Source organism: Amblyomma mixtum, chromosome 7, assembly GCF_055824585.1.
Source record: "Amblyomma mixtum isolate Tamu chromosome 7, ASM5582458v1, whole genome shotgun sequence".
NCBI lineage: Eukaryota > Metazoa > Arthropoda > Arachnida > Ixodida > Ixodidae > Amblyomma > Amblyomma mixtum.
This window is the reverse complement of record NC_143018.1, coordinates 72,268,181-72,281,596: the sequence shown is the minus strand read 5'-3', so window position 1 is coordinate 72,281,596 and position 13,416 is coordinate 72,268,181. Positions and strand designations below refer to the sequence as shown.

General features: G+C 50.7%; 2 protein-coding genes across 4 annotated transcripts in view; both read right to left on the bottom strand.

The window, feature by feature from the left end:
- Positions 1-13,416, bottom strand: part of Nca (neurocalcin homolog) — a 125,096-nt gene that overhangs the window by 31,364 nt on the left and 80,316 nt on the right. The gene's annotated exons all lie outside the window — the stretch shown is intronic.
- Positions 1-13,416, bottom strand: part of LOC149336459 (neuronal calcium sensor 2) — a 107,304-nt gene that overhangs the window by 13,577 nt on the left and 80,311 nt on the right. Inside the window, exon 1 of one of the 3 annotated variants that reach the window (XM_089552909.1) lies at positions 8,265-8,654. The exons of the other annotated variants lie outside the window; for them this stretch is intronic. The gene's annotated coding sequence lies outside the window, so the exon portion shown is untranslated. Of the gene's footprint in view, positions 1-8,264; positions 8,655-13,416 lie in introns of those variants that run through there. 3 annotated transcript variants of the gene reach the window in all.

Below are 13,416 nucleotides of genomic sequence, written 5' to 3'. Positions count from 1 at the left end.
CCTGGTGACGAAAACGCTGCTCGGACGATCAAGAACACGAGGGACGCTTGACAGAAAAAAAAAAAAAAACGACAGCCGAGCTAGGCGCAACGGGAGGAAGGTGGAGCAACCGTCAGCGAGAACGGTCCCGTACAGAGGACGGTGGGACAAGAGCGCCATCGACAGAAATTGCCTGCATTATTGATAGCACGAAGTGGAAGCCAGTCAAGCCGCGCGACGGTGGAGTCAACGATGCATCGCACTGCCTTCGGGAGGGAGACGGGGACCCGTCAGGCATCACGACGCGACGTAGAGGTCGCTTCTCTCACCCACGACGCAACGCAAGGGTTCGGGCAAGGCCGACTGATACAACAGAGCTCCAACTGCGGCTATATACAGCTTGCGCCTGACGTATCGGGGACCACGGTGGCGAGCAGCGCATAGCCTCCACAGTGCTCACTGGAACAGGTAGTATAGCGATAGGCGTACCACAAAAACTTTTCACTGTCGTCCTGGACCAATATGAGGTCGGTGGAAGGTTTTTATACGACAGAGCGCCAAGTAAGGTGACGAACCGGGCCACTGGTACGAGACTGATGTTTAAATAGAGCTACACGAGTCTGAAAATTTAATACGAATTAAACTGAAGTAGTGCTCGACATTCTCGGTAAGGAACAGCAGTTTACGATAGGCAGCAAAGCATTTCCGTTGGTAACGGTAGTGGCTGCGGACCAGTCCACGAGGGTGCAATTACCCAGGAGAATTAAGAAAGGGGCGGACGACGTTTGGCAGGTTCTCTGCGATCATGAATGGCTGTTTACCATTTAGCTGTATCTACCGGTACACACCTAGGGGGGCAGAAACTTGTACTCTAATTAAAAGGGTTCTACTTAATCTGAGGAGAACGAAGCGAGGTATAGATAGCTGCAAGGTGCAACGTTAAGAGACCGGAAGAGAGAAGAGTGGGTTAGGGAACAAACGCGACTTGATGACATCTTAGTCGAAATCCAGGAGAAACGGGTTTGGGCAGGGCACGTAACGCGAAGGCAAGATAACCTATGGTCGCTGAGGGTAACGGAGTGGATGCCAAGAGAAGGCAAGCGTAGCAGGGGGCGGCAGAAAGTTAAGTGGGCGGATGAGACTAAGAAGTTTGCTGGGATATGGTGGCCGCAACTGGCAAAGGACAGAGTTGATTGCAAATGATATGGGAAAAGTATTTGCCCTACAGTGGGCGTAGTCACGCCGATAATGACTTATGGACTCACCACTGACAGCGAGGAACTGAGCAAGAGCTCCGAACGAGCCCCATGCACAGCTTAAAATTGGGAACGCCGCAATGTGGTACGAATGACCAATAACGAGTTCTCGAACACAGAGTAACTCACTGCTGGGGCAGACCGTGCGATAGGCCAAATCATGCGTAAGCCGCACAGAAGTACACGGCGAAAGCAGAGGTTTTTTTTTTTTTTGCATAGTACGGGACGGGCGGAGCGGGAGATCTGACAGACAAAAGCAGCAGCAGCAGCTTTGTCCAGCACACGTTGGACGTCAAGGGAGCACATGACAATGCAAAAATCAGCGTGCCCATTTATTACGAACAGCCCATAGACTTTGCGCAGAGACTTCGCGGCGCTGCATGTTTCGGGGACAGCGCGAAATGCACGACTGAGCGCCCTCGCAGGTACACCTAACTAAAATGATTTTTTTTTTTTTAAGAAAGGAAACGGCGCAGTATCTGTCACACATCTCGGCGAACACCGTACGCCGTACGGGAATTTAGGAAGATGGGAGTGAAAGAAGAAAGAGAGAAGAGGTGCCGTAGTGGAGGGTTCCGGAATAATTTCGACCACCGACATCGCACAGCACACGGGCGCCTTCTGCCTTTCACCTCCATCGAAACGCGGCCGGGATCGAACCCGGGAACTTCGGCTCAGTAGCCGGGCGCCCTAAACACTGAGCCACAGCGGCCTTTTCATGCTTCCAGTACCACAGTTGGCCAGTCAATACTGAAAGACGTCCGCTAGCCGGGCTCTCGTTGAATATTCACAACGCATATCATTGCGGTACGGAAATCAACCAACCTTCGATGAAAAATGCTAAACCAGGTCCAGCATCCATCTCCTGTAGTGTGCGTGCGGACTAACAGTCAATATCAGGCGCACCATTCCGGCCCTGAATTCTCTTTTTGCCCACGAAGCAACGCACAGCAACTACGAGCCCCGGCGCCAGTTACGATAAAAATAAAGAAAAACCATCACCACTTTCTGACACGCTAACACCACTGAGAAGTTGGCGTTGTGGTCAGACGCCGTTAACAAAATAACGTTCAAAACTGGGCAAAGTGCTAGACGATTCCGATACGCTATATAATCACTAGCGCAGATGTTCCCAGTCCGTACTGACGCTTTCAAGTAGTTATACCTGACGAGAACTACACGTGACTGAAACATTTCACAAGCAGTTGCGTTAACAGCAGCTCATCGTTATACATACCTTTCGGTCACTCGCTTGAAATTTTTTGCATCTCGGCAGTGATTTATATGGGTCACTTGGTCACTCTTCGCTTCGGGCTTGGTTACACCGTTTAGATAGCTTGTAACGTCATTAACAACTATCGTGTTGATTGACTGCGCCTTAGATCGTAACCACCTCATTCCTGTCACAAGTGAGTGCTAGCGGTATTGGCAGCATTAATCCTAACCAACATTGCCCTTAAGTTAGGGTCCCTGACCGATCGGAGAGAGAGGGGGAACAGAGAAGGCAACCACGGGTCACAAGATAAAACAAACATAATGGCACGCACGAGTGAAACAGTTATGTGTATTGCTGCAACAAAGTAACTGCAGTAAACTACCAAATGAGTAAATAAATAAAACGGCGTGGTACAAGAACTACTAAGAAAATTCACCTATTAATACCAGTCTTAATTTGGGGAAATTTAGTTTATTAACGATACGGTCAGGAGTTTAATTTCACTCCACGATTGTAGAGGGTATAGGAATGATTTATGGTTCGGTTTGGTTTATGGGGTTTAAGGTCCCACGGCGACTCAGGCTACGAGGGACGCCGTAGTGAAGGGCTCCGGAAATTTCGACCACCTGGGGTTCTTTAACGTGCACTGACATCGCACAGCACACGGAGCGATAGAATTTCGGCCTCCATAGAAATTCAATCGCCGCGGCCGGGATCGAACCCGCGTCTTTCGGGTCAGCAGCCGAGCACCATAACCACTGAGCCAACGCGGCGGACAGGAATGATTTATGGAAGGCGTCGGTCCTACCATGCACGGGACACTTCAGAATTAAACCTCGTGTGATGACCACGATATTATATATATATATATATATATATATATATATATATATATATATATATAGTGACACATGCAAAACCTGGCTACCTTAGGTCGGGATGCCAGGGGCGCTGGATAAATGATAACTACCCAAGTATTCTAGAAAGCGCATACAGGACCTGGATGAACGTTCTCTTTGTACAGCCCAGCCCCACCGAGAACGCTGCCCATCAGGTAAACACAGTACCGGAGCCACCCCGCCTTGTTTTTTGTTTCATCCGACGCCCCGCCGAGCAACAGTGCCCAGCCCGCAGTGCCAACCAACCAACGCAATTAACGAACGCGGAGCCGCATTACGGCGATTACGACAGCCGTGAGCACAACGGAAGGCGGGGGGGGGGGGAAGGGGGGGGGGGGGGGGAGCCGCCGGCACTGCGTAGATAATCCCAAGGGTACACACACGGCTCCCACAGGTAAAAAAAAAGAACAGCCATCATCGGGGTCATCGCGGGTAACTTGGCCGCTCGGTGGGCGTCGCCCTAACTACGCGAAGAGTAAAAAAAAGGGGGGGAACGCGTTGGAGAGTCGGCCGACGCCCAGCAAACGCGAGCGGCTAGCTCATCTTCGGTGAATAAAAAGAACAGAAAGCCGCCACATGCGTCGCTCACTTTGAGCGATAGCAAACGCGGACGCTTGAGGGGAATAAATAAGCTAGGGGGGTCCGCGCAAAGCGAGAGAGAACAGGATAAGGAACAAAAACAAGCGTGTGTAGCCTGGCAAAAGGAATGATACTTTTGTTTCTGTCGATCACTGAGCCTCCTCCGAAGAACACACGGCCACTCGCCGCCTCCGCAGAGATTCTAGAGAGACGAAAAAGTATGCAACTCCGGCGTGTTTCGACTCCGTCGCACTCTGATCGCAAGAATGCCATGCCGCTGCGGTGGCTCAGTGGTCATGGTGCTCGGCTGCTGACCCGAAAGACGCGGGTTCGATCCCGGCCGCGGCGGCTGAATTTCTTTGGAGGAGAAATTCTAGAGGCCCGTGGACTGTGCGATGTCAGTGCACGTTAAAGAACCCCAGGTGGTCGAAATTTCCGGAGCCCTCCACTACGGCGTCTCTCATAGCCTTAGTCGCTTTGGACGTTAAACCCCATAAACCAAACCAAAACTGATCGCAAGAATGAGCTGGCGGGTACAAAAAAGCGCGTTAAATAAAGAATCCTCGATTACTCTTCGAATACACCGCTTTTCGCGGCCCTTTATTTCCACTCCTCCGGAGCGACGAATTTCTTCAGCTGCGAAGTTTCTCTAATCGTATGGCTGCGCTTGGGAGGATGCTAATGAGTAATGAAGCCCTTTTTACAAACTTCCTCTCAAACTCCCTCCAGACCCACTGGACGCCGCAAAACCCCACTGGACGCCGCAAAACCCCACTGGACTCCGCAAAACCCCACTGGACTCCGCAAAACCCCACTGACTCCGCAAAACCCCACTGGACTCCGCAAAACCCACTGGACTCCGCAAAACCCCACTGGACTCCGCAAAACCCCACTGGACTCCGCAAACCCCACTGGACTCCGCAAAACCCCACTGGACTCCGCAAAACCCCACTGACTCCGCAAAACCCCACTGGACTCCGCAAAACCCCACTGGACTCCGCAAAACCCACTGGACTCCGCAAAACCCCACTGGACTCCGCAAAACCCCACTGGACTCCGCAAAACCCCACTGGACTTCTACACACAGCTGCACGTTACTCCAGCAAATACAACACTTTCGGAGCTCCTGTAACGCAACTCCTGCAATACCGAGCTCTTGCTTTCGGCATTTCAACTCCAGGACCCAACCACACACTTCCACGCGTGCGCAATATGCCACAGGCGATGCAGCAAACAGCACTGCGTGCATTCAGGGGTGCCGATCCTTCGTCTTGCACGCAAATTCGATCGCGTCCCGTGGCTACGGCCGACGCGTTTTCTCCGCCTCGCATTAATCTCGCGTCTTAAAGCGGGCAGATCGATCGACGCCAGCGAACTATTTATAATTCAAATGCATGGCCAAGCGGCCATTCGCGAGCCCTTCAACGCGTCGCGTTACTCAAAGCACCACACAGCAATAAGCGCATTGGCATCAAGAAAAGCGCCCTCTGAGAGTAAACGGAAGGCACCGATCTGAAATTACGAACCCTGGACAGCACAGCGCCCTTCCAATCACTTCAGACCTGAAAAGAAAAAAACTACGCGTAGGTTCCAGTTCCAACGGCAAAGCGACGCAGCCATCAGCCCCACTTGCGGGACCAATACCTCTCCCACCCACCGCCACATATAGCCCTGTCCTTTGCCACGCAATGCCAACCCATCCACGAAAGCTCCGTCGCCTTACTCACCCGTCCGGCGTTACGTTTTTTTTGCTTCCATCAAATCCACGCGTAGTCAACAGACTGTCACAGCTGGCACCTATACTGAGCGCATTAGTGTCCAGACCAGCTCCATTTCCTCTTTTCTCAACATGCCTAAAGGACACCACTAAATGGCATTCGCCAAATCACACCCCCGCTCTGTCTTAATGCTACACCGGTCACTCTCCTTTCCGCCCCCACCCCGCTGCACTGACCTCGGTCTCAGTTCAACCACTCTCGTTAATGGCCTCGAAGCACGTCAGCCTCCATTAACGCATACAGACCAGTGGGTTCAGCAACGAGAAGTATTTGGACCACTACCCAAAACAAAACAAAAAAACAGGTGCGCTCTAGCACTTTGGTTTTGACTTCCGAGGCTCGGTTATCAAGGTCAAGCGGGCTTTTCCGACGAACATAGGCGAAATCGAACATCAGTTTCGCCTTTGAGGGTATGACGCCATAGCGTTGATGTTCATCATGCGAAAACTGGTCATTCTCTACTTCCCATTCAAAGATCTCTGGGAGTCCTCATACCCTCTCCTGGCGCAGTGGTGCAGCGGTTTAAGTGATACCCGACTGCCTTGCGATGGCAGGTGCTGCCTGGGGCTTGTGCGACCCAGGTTGCTCGCAACCTCTCGTGAGCGATCAGTAATTTAACTGTCACCGCGGTCACTTTGCTCACAATCCGGTGAGCATGCAGGTTGTGATGACGTCGTGACCGACCTGGGTGGCCCACCTGCCGCCTAGGGTGTGCTCCCGATGGGGTCTGGAACTCTCTTGGACATCCATGGACATCCACAGGATGTCCCAGGGAGTTTCAGTCCCCCACTGGGCTCTAGCCACCATACCTAGACCCAAGAAGATGCCTCGGAGAAACTCCGGCGAAATCTGAGATTAGGGGTCATAATGCTAGCGTACCTAAACCACATCCGTACTGCGGTCCTCGTCGGTGTAAGCACGAGGTCGACAATAAGGTTAGGTCAGGCTCATTTACGAAATGACGCGAGAGTGACTCGACGATCCCACCAGCAGGCATGCGATGCACGTGCGCCGCGCGCTGCAAAAACAAGAAATCGAGACAGGTTCGACAAACGCATCAGCGTCGACCTTGACCACGCAGCAACAGCGCCGACGACAGAATGATAAACGACCCGAACAATAACTGCTCTCCGACGAGCGCTAACGGTAGCAAGTGCCAACAACCCACTGAGTTTCGAAAGACGCGTCGCTCTTGCCTGTCTGAGACCGGATGGCGTAACATTTCCATTTGTGTACATAAACACGACGGGCTCCAAGAACATACTCCTCACATGGTACATCGTCCCTAAATAACTATGTAGCAAGTCGAGTTCAGAGCAGAATCATGCTTAAAGCGTTGTTCAGTCTTTCAACAGTTGACACAGAGCAACCTGCACGACCTACTGGGGCCAACGAACAACTAAACTGTTCGCAAAAAAAAATCCAAATCACGTAACACGTTATTTCCGTGAATATCCGGCTTGACACAGCGTCCAACTATTTATTCGCACTACGCAACGTCCATTCCGGTAGCAGCTTTTCGTCCAAGATACGAACCAGCCATCAGCTTAACAGTACCATTTGCAAACATTCACAAGTGTGAGAATGGACACTGACAAAAACAAATACGGACAGTTGGAATCGTCGACCCCGTTTAAAACGCCAGTTCTTGACGAGTAGTACATTCCGAACGGAGACCGTCAGTGTCAGCACCACGCAGGACAACCTCACGACATGCCCCGCCCACTTACATATCGGGGGTTCTCAAAGCCCGACATGAAGGAGGTGGTTGGTTTCGACGAGAACTTAAATGGTAGTTGTCTTCCCTGACAGAAACTAGCCTTCGGACTCGAGAAAAGCCTGCTGCCAAGATCTGGCTAGAATATAACCGGCTGAGAGCTTCACGAAAGTTACTTCTGAACAAGCCCGCGACCGCGCACTTTGACAGTCCTCATATAGTCCTGCGGTGGATGTAATCAGGCTGCATATAAGAACACAGTTCACGAAAGCTAACTCCCATAGAGACGCATGACAGTATAAGCAGCTAAACCTTTTACTGCTTCGCTTTTCAAATGGATAGGCGGGAAGAGCGCGATGCTATGCCGTTCCCACTGTGAGCCAGCAAAACAGAATAAACGAACACAGCGACGCAGCCGTTATTACCTAGCAGAAAGGCGCTGGCCAAAATCTCGACGCCCGAATGGGACGGGCTTCCGCAGAGTGGCCAGCCAACTAGGCGCCCAACGTCAAAGTGTCTCGCGAAGCAGGAAACGAGCGGACCTCGCCCCCCCCCCCCCCCCTTTTTTTTTTTTTTTGTCGCTTCCCCCCCGCCGCGTCAACCTCGAACAACGCACGCCACCACCGCCGCACCACTACACCAAGGACAGCGACGCTCCAGCTACGTCGCGGAGACAGACGACCACGGAACACGCCAGTCGACCCGACAGGCCCGGTCATTCCACAGCAAAGACAGAAAATAATAGAATACCGCAACCACCCCCAAGCCACAGGAAGACATACCCACGCGCAAAGAAATGACGGTTACGGGAACAAGGAATGGCCTCTCGCAAGCGCTTACCCCAGATTCGTGACAATGTCGGACTCCGGAGCGGCGGTGAAACGGCGTCCGCGGCGGGTGAAGTCCAAGCACAGACACACACAGACACGAGCACAGACACACAAGGGCGCACTAGCTCACGGCGGCACAAGTCCCGGAGGTTCAGTAGGCGGCGGCTTACGACCACGATGACGAACTGGGCGTATGCCGTCGCAGACGAGAAGGAAGATAGCGCGGCGACGTCACCGCGCGCCAAGATGAACAGGAGGGGAGAATACGCGAACGAGATGCACGGTTGCGCAAGACTAGACGCGAGAGCGCGTCGGCTCGCAATCCCCTCACACGGTATGCACAGGCTAGCGGCCGATTACGACGACCGCAGCAGCGTCGGTGGGTGCCTTCGGCACGCTCTGGCAGAGATTACGAAACCGGCCACGCGGGTTTTCCGGAAATCGCTGCACCTCGTCGTCGTCTGCTAGCGCTGCGACGCGCACGCCATCTAGGGAGCCAGAGAAGAACCACGGCGGCGCTGCTTGTGCCATCTATCGACGACAGTGCGAGTACGGGAGAGCGGCAGATTCGAACGCGGGTAAAACAAGTCTGCGCGGCAAGTGGCCGCTGCGCACTCTGCACTGGCCGAAGAAGGGTTGGAAGAAGGAGCAGATACACACTGTGACGTGGACAAAGAGTGGACGAAGAATATATATGTACCATATATGTACAAAGGGGAACCACATGATAATCAGGGTGGAGGATTTGGACAGGAATTTCGACAGAAATAGACGAATATTCGAGTTCCGCAAAGTACCAGACGAATTGTTCTTCGTTCGGTATACGCTCCGACTCGACCTCCAAGCATTCGATCGCATCGAATAATTCAAAGTTCCCGAATATTTCCACGCGTTGGTTCCGGAAGCATGGCAAATCCATTCATCCATCCATTCATCCGTCCTAAACAACGTCGAACGCGGTCGGCATTATCGCCGTCTTCATCGCTCGATTTATTGCTGTAAAATCCGATCACACGTGCAAAACGGCGTCCAGCGCCCAAAGCGCAGCACGACTGACAAGGAGACTCAGAAGTATTAGCTACACCACAGACAGAGCGAAGAGTTGTCCAAATGCTTTCGCTCACAATTCACAGACCGAGCCAGCGCAACAAGTATTCCCTGCGGGTTCTTTTTGCCTAACCCTAGCTTCGCCTCACGCCACGAGTAGACAGCGCATCAAGATGCTGTCCAACAGGTGGTCGGCACCTGCTTACTATTATTCAGCGAACAAAAGGGCTGATCGAGGAAGCACTGCGGTAACCATCTGCATCCTGCGTTAGTCAAGGTTAAGTTTCTTTCTATTCCTGCCGCCCATACAAGGAGCGAAGCGCTATTTTTCAACAGTACATGCAATGTACTAAGCGACGGACGGCAGCAGCCGCTTCTCGCAGAACTATTTCAGAACGCGTTAGCGTTTACGAGAACTGCCGATTGTTTGATTGGCAGCTTTCGGCTCAAAAAAAAAATGTAGCAGCATTTGTAGGCATCTTTCTAATAAATTATTTACATGAAGGGCTGACATGCATTAAGTAAGAGAACTGTCGAGCTGTTTCACTCGGTAATTATGTCCACCTTGAAATACTCTTGAAATACGTATACATGTTGAAATACAGCTGAAATATCCGCGCATGTGCATGCTGAAATACTAGAGCTCCTAATTTACCCTGCACTAACTCACAGTTGACGAACTAGCCACTGCATTTAAACTTTTAAGCCACCGCGGTGACTCAGTGGTTACGGCACTCGGCTGCTGACCCGAAAGACGCGGGTTCGATCCCGGCCGCGGCGGCCGAATTTCGATGGAGGCGAAATTCTAGAGGCCCGTGTACTGTGCGATGTCAGTGCACGTTAAACAACCCCAGGTGGTCGAAATTTCCGGAGTCCCTTCACTACGGCGTCCCTCATAGCCTGAGTCGCTTTGAGACGTTAAACCCCAATAAACCAATAAACCTAAACTTGGCAAGTCGCTCTCTTCCGTTAACATTTTTTTTTTTTTTTGTATACCTGAATACGACGTAAGTGACGGTTCGCGTGTTCGAGCGATTCGATTCTAAATGATTCGCCGAATACCCCTAATTAGCTTCTTATTCGTTTCGACCCTAAATGTCACCAAGAAGACCACGCAATCTGCGCAAAGGATAAGACCAACAATGCGGACGCTGTGGTATTGAGTCCTGCCTATGTACCACATGGTATGGGCCTGCCGAAACAATACAGGAGTAGAAAGGCTAAAAGAACCAATGACTGAGCGGTAGGCGGAAATGCTGTCCAGCTCACATCCGAAAGTTCAGCAGATGCTGACAGATAAGACAAGAGCGGCTGCAAGGTCCGATGGGCCCCCGCAATGGGGGGGGGGGGGGGGGGGGGGGGGGGGGGGGGTCCGACCAACAAGACCAGTCACGATTGAACTGCTTTTCATCATCGTCACAATACAACGAAACTCTGCTAGAGCGAACGCGCTTAAAGGGCAGCTGCAGCACTTTTTTTACAATTTCGCGATATTCAGGGATTCAAATCTATGTAGGCTGTAGGTAAAGCGTGCCACGTGTTTTCGCACTTGCATTTAAAATAGTGACGTAATCGACGATTGATATTTGCGCTTCTCCTCAATGCACCGAAGGTGTGCAGGAAAACTCAGCGTGACGTCACGGAAGGCATGATTTCAAATTACCGCTGTCGTCAGCCGCACCCTGCCCTGACGCGTTAGACGCTGCCAAACAACTCTCGGCAGAGTTCGCCTTCGTTGGCGTTGTTTTTTTTTTTTCTTCAAAGCAAGCGTTTGTGCGTTGGAAATGTACCCCATACCTTCGATGACGTCATCATGCGCCCCCCGCTTGGCGTTGTGCGCTGCGGAGAAGCTTAAAGGGCGTCCGGATTTCAATCGGTGATTACTTCACTATTTCAAGTGCTAGCCAAAAAAGACTTCGCATGCTTTACCTGCAAATTTCACACATTCGACCCTCTTAAGCTCGTTCATTTCTAAACCTATGCAGTTTTCCTTTAACCACCGTTGTTACGGTGCCCGCGAGCAGAGTTTTTTCCAGCAATGTGGACAGTGCGGTGCCAAAGTTTTCTAAGAATCCCCGGGACTAACTCCGGACTCTCTGAAAGAATCCGCTGCCCAGTGAGAGCGCATTACAAGCGCGGAGCAAGCCCAAAATGAGCTATGTTTAGCAGAAAATTCACGAAAAACAAACACTGGTTTCAGGAGCGGATGCCTCCGCGCGGCAGCTGCAGAAACAACAGCTCCGCTAAAAGCGCATTCCCAAAAAGTATAAATCACTGGATTCGATTCGGAACAAATAAGCGGGCGTTCGATAAATAATGCTCCATAGATTTCGTTTCGCGCATACATAGAGAACGCGAACAAACTTTATAACTCACTCTAAGCAAATCGCGTCCCGCCTTTACTCGGCGACACGTGTGTTGTTGGCCCAGCAGCATATAGTGCCGCCTTTGTCTACACAGACAAAAATCGCCTACCTGAAACTACAAAAAAAAAAAACAAGAATGCGCACGCCGGACTAGGCGTCCAGGTCATGCACGCTCCTGTGACGCACCATCATTTCACGCAAGGTCGACAAGTGTGCCAGAACTCTGTGCACGCTACAAGCTCGTCACCGACAGAATCGCCTTCGTAAAAACAAAAAAAAAGATAATAAATAAAAAAAACAAAAAAAAACAAGCCACGCGCGGACACCGTCAATACCGCCTCACGCCACAGTGCAATGTATTCTGACAGCAGCTTGCGAATGAGTGTCATGCGCTGCGAGATGATGACGATGACCATGATTGATTTTAACGGAATGATCGACATGACACAAGCAGTTTTTTTTTTTTTGTCTGCACAAGGTGGGGCCGGAGGCAGATTTTCCAAGCACTTTATTTTTTTTTTTTTTTTTTTTTTTGGCTGACAAAACATGGAAACCAAGGCGCTAAAAGCACCTGACTGAGGCCTGCCCTCCTACAAAAAAAAAAAAAAAGCAAACATTCGAAGCATTTGACAACAGCGAAATTACACCACACAAAGCAAGCTAAAGTGACAATACTATACACAAAACAGAACGGAAGCCGAGCGAGCAACAGATCAGTGGAAAGTTAGTACCCACTGAGAAACCGGTGGGTGCCCGAGGGGTACAGGGAATCGAACCCCGAACCTACCGCACCCGAGCGCGAGGAAAAAAACAGCAAAACCTTCACCAAACGGCACTCATTCGCGCAAGAAATCCGAATACCAACACTACCTTAAAAGCCGTTCCAGCGGCCAACTTATCATGGTATTAGCTGTACAGGGTATTTCACCCCAGACTTAACACCATTTTTAAAAATAGGCTTTTTGAGTTGCAAGAGCGCTTTTTTTCGGCATAGCATTGTAAGCGGTGTAGTGGATCAGAATACAGCTAATATGTGCTAACTAGCAGGCTGGTGAACTAGTATTGATATTGAATAGTTGTCTTTTTAGCTATTAGTGTTAAGCTCCTTAGTTATTTAGAGGCGTGTAGCCCACCGTAAGTCATATCCTAATCCGTTTTTAGAATTACGAAAACGCGGTTACCCTCGGCGCTGTGGCCCAACAATTTTGGGCTATACACCGCGCCAAAATACGTGCACTTTTGAGAAGCTTGCAGGCAAAGTAACCTCTCCAGTGCACGTAACTCGTCCAAATAGCCAAAATTTGTTGGGCCCCAGCGCCGAGGGTAACCGCGCTTCCGAAATTCTAGGAACTGATAGGGATATTACTTAAGGTGGGCTACACGCCTCACAGTAGTTAAGGAGCCGAAGAGTAATAGTTAGAGTTAGCTATTCAGTATTAGTTAACCAGGCTGCTCGGTAGCACGTCTTAGCTGCATTCTACTGTACTAGACCACTGACAATGCTATGCCAAGAAAAGCGCTCTTCAAACTCGAAAAGCCTATTTTGAAAACTTGTGTACAGTCTTAGGTGACACACCCTGTATATATACCAGACCAAACGCGAAAAACAGAGACTTTAAACTTGACTGAGACGGCGCCGAACCGACGGGGTCAAAGTTAAATGTCGGTTGCAACTTTAAAGGGGAAGAATTGCCCAGGATAATTCCAACAAAACGAGAGAATTAGATACGACAACACGAAGAAAACATT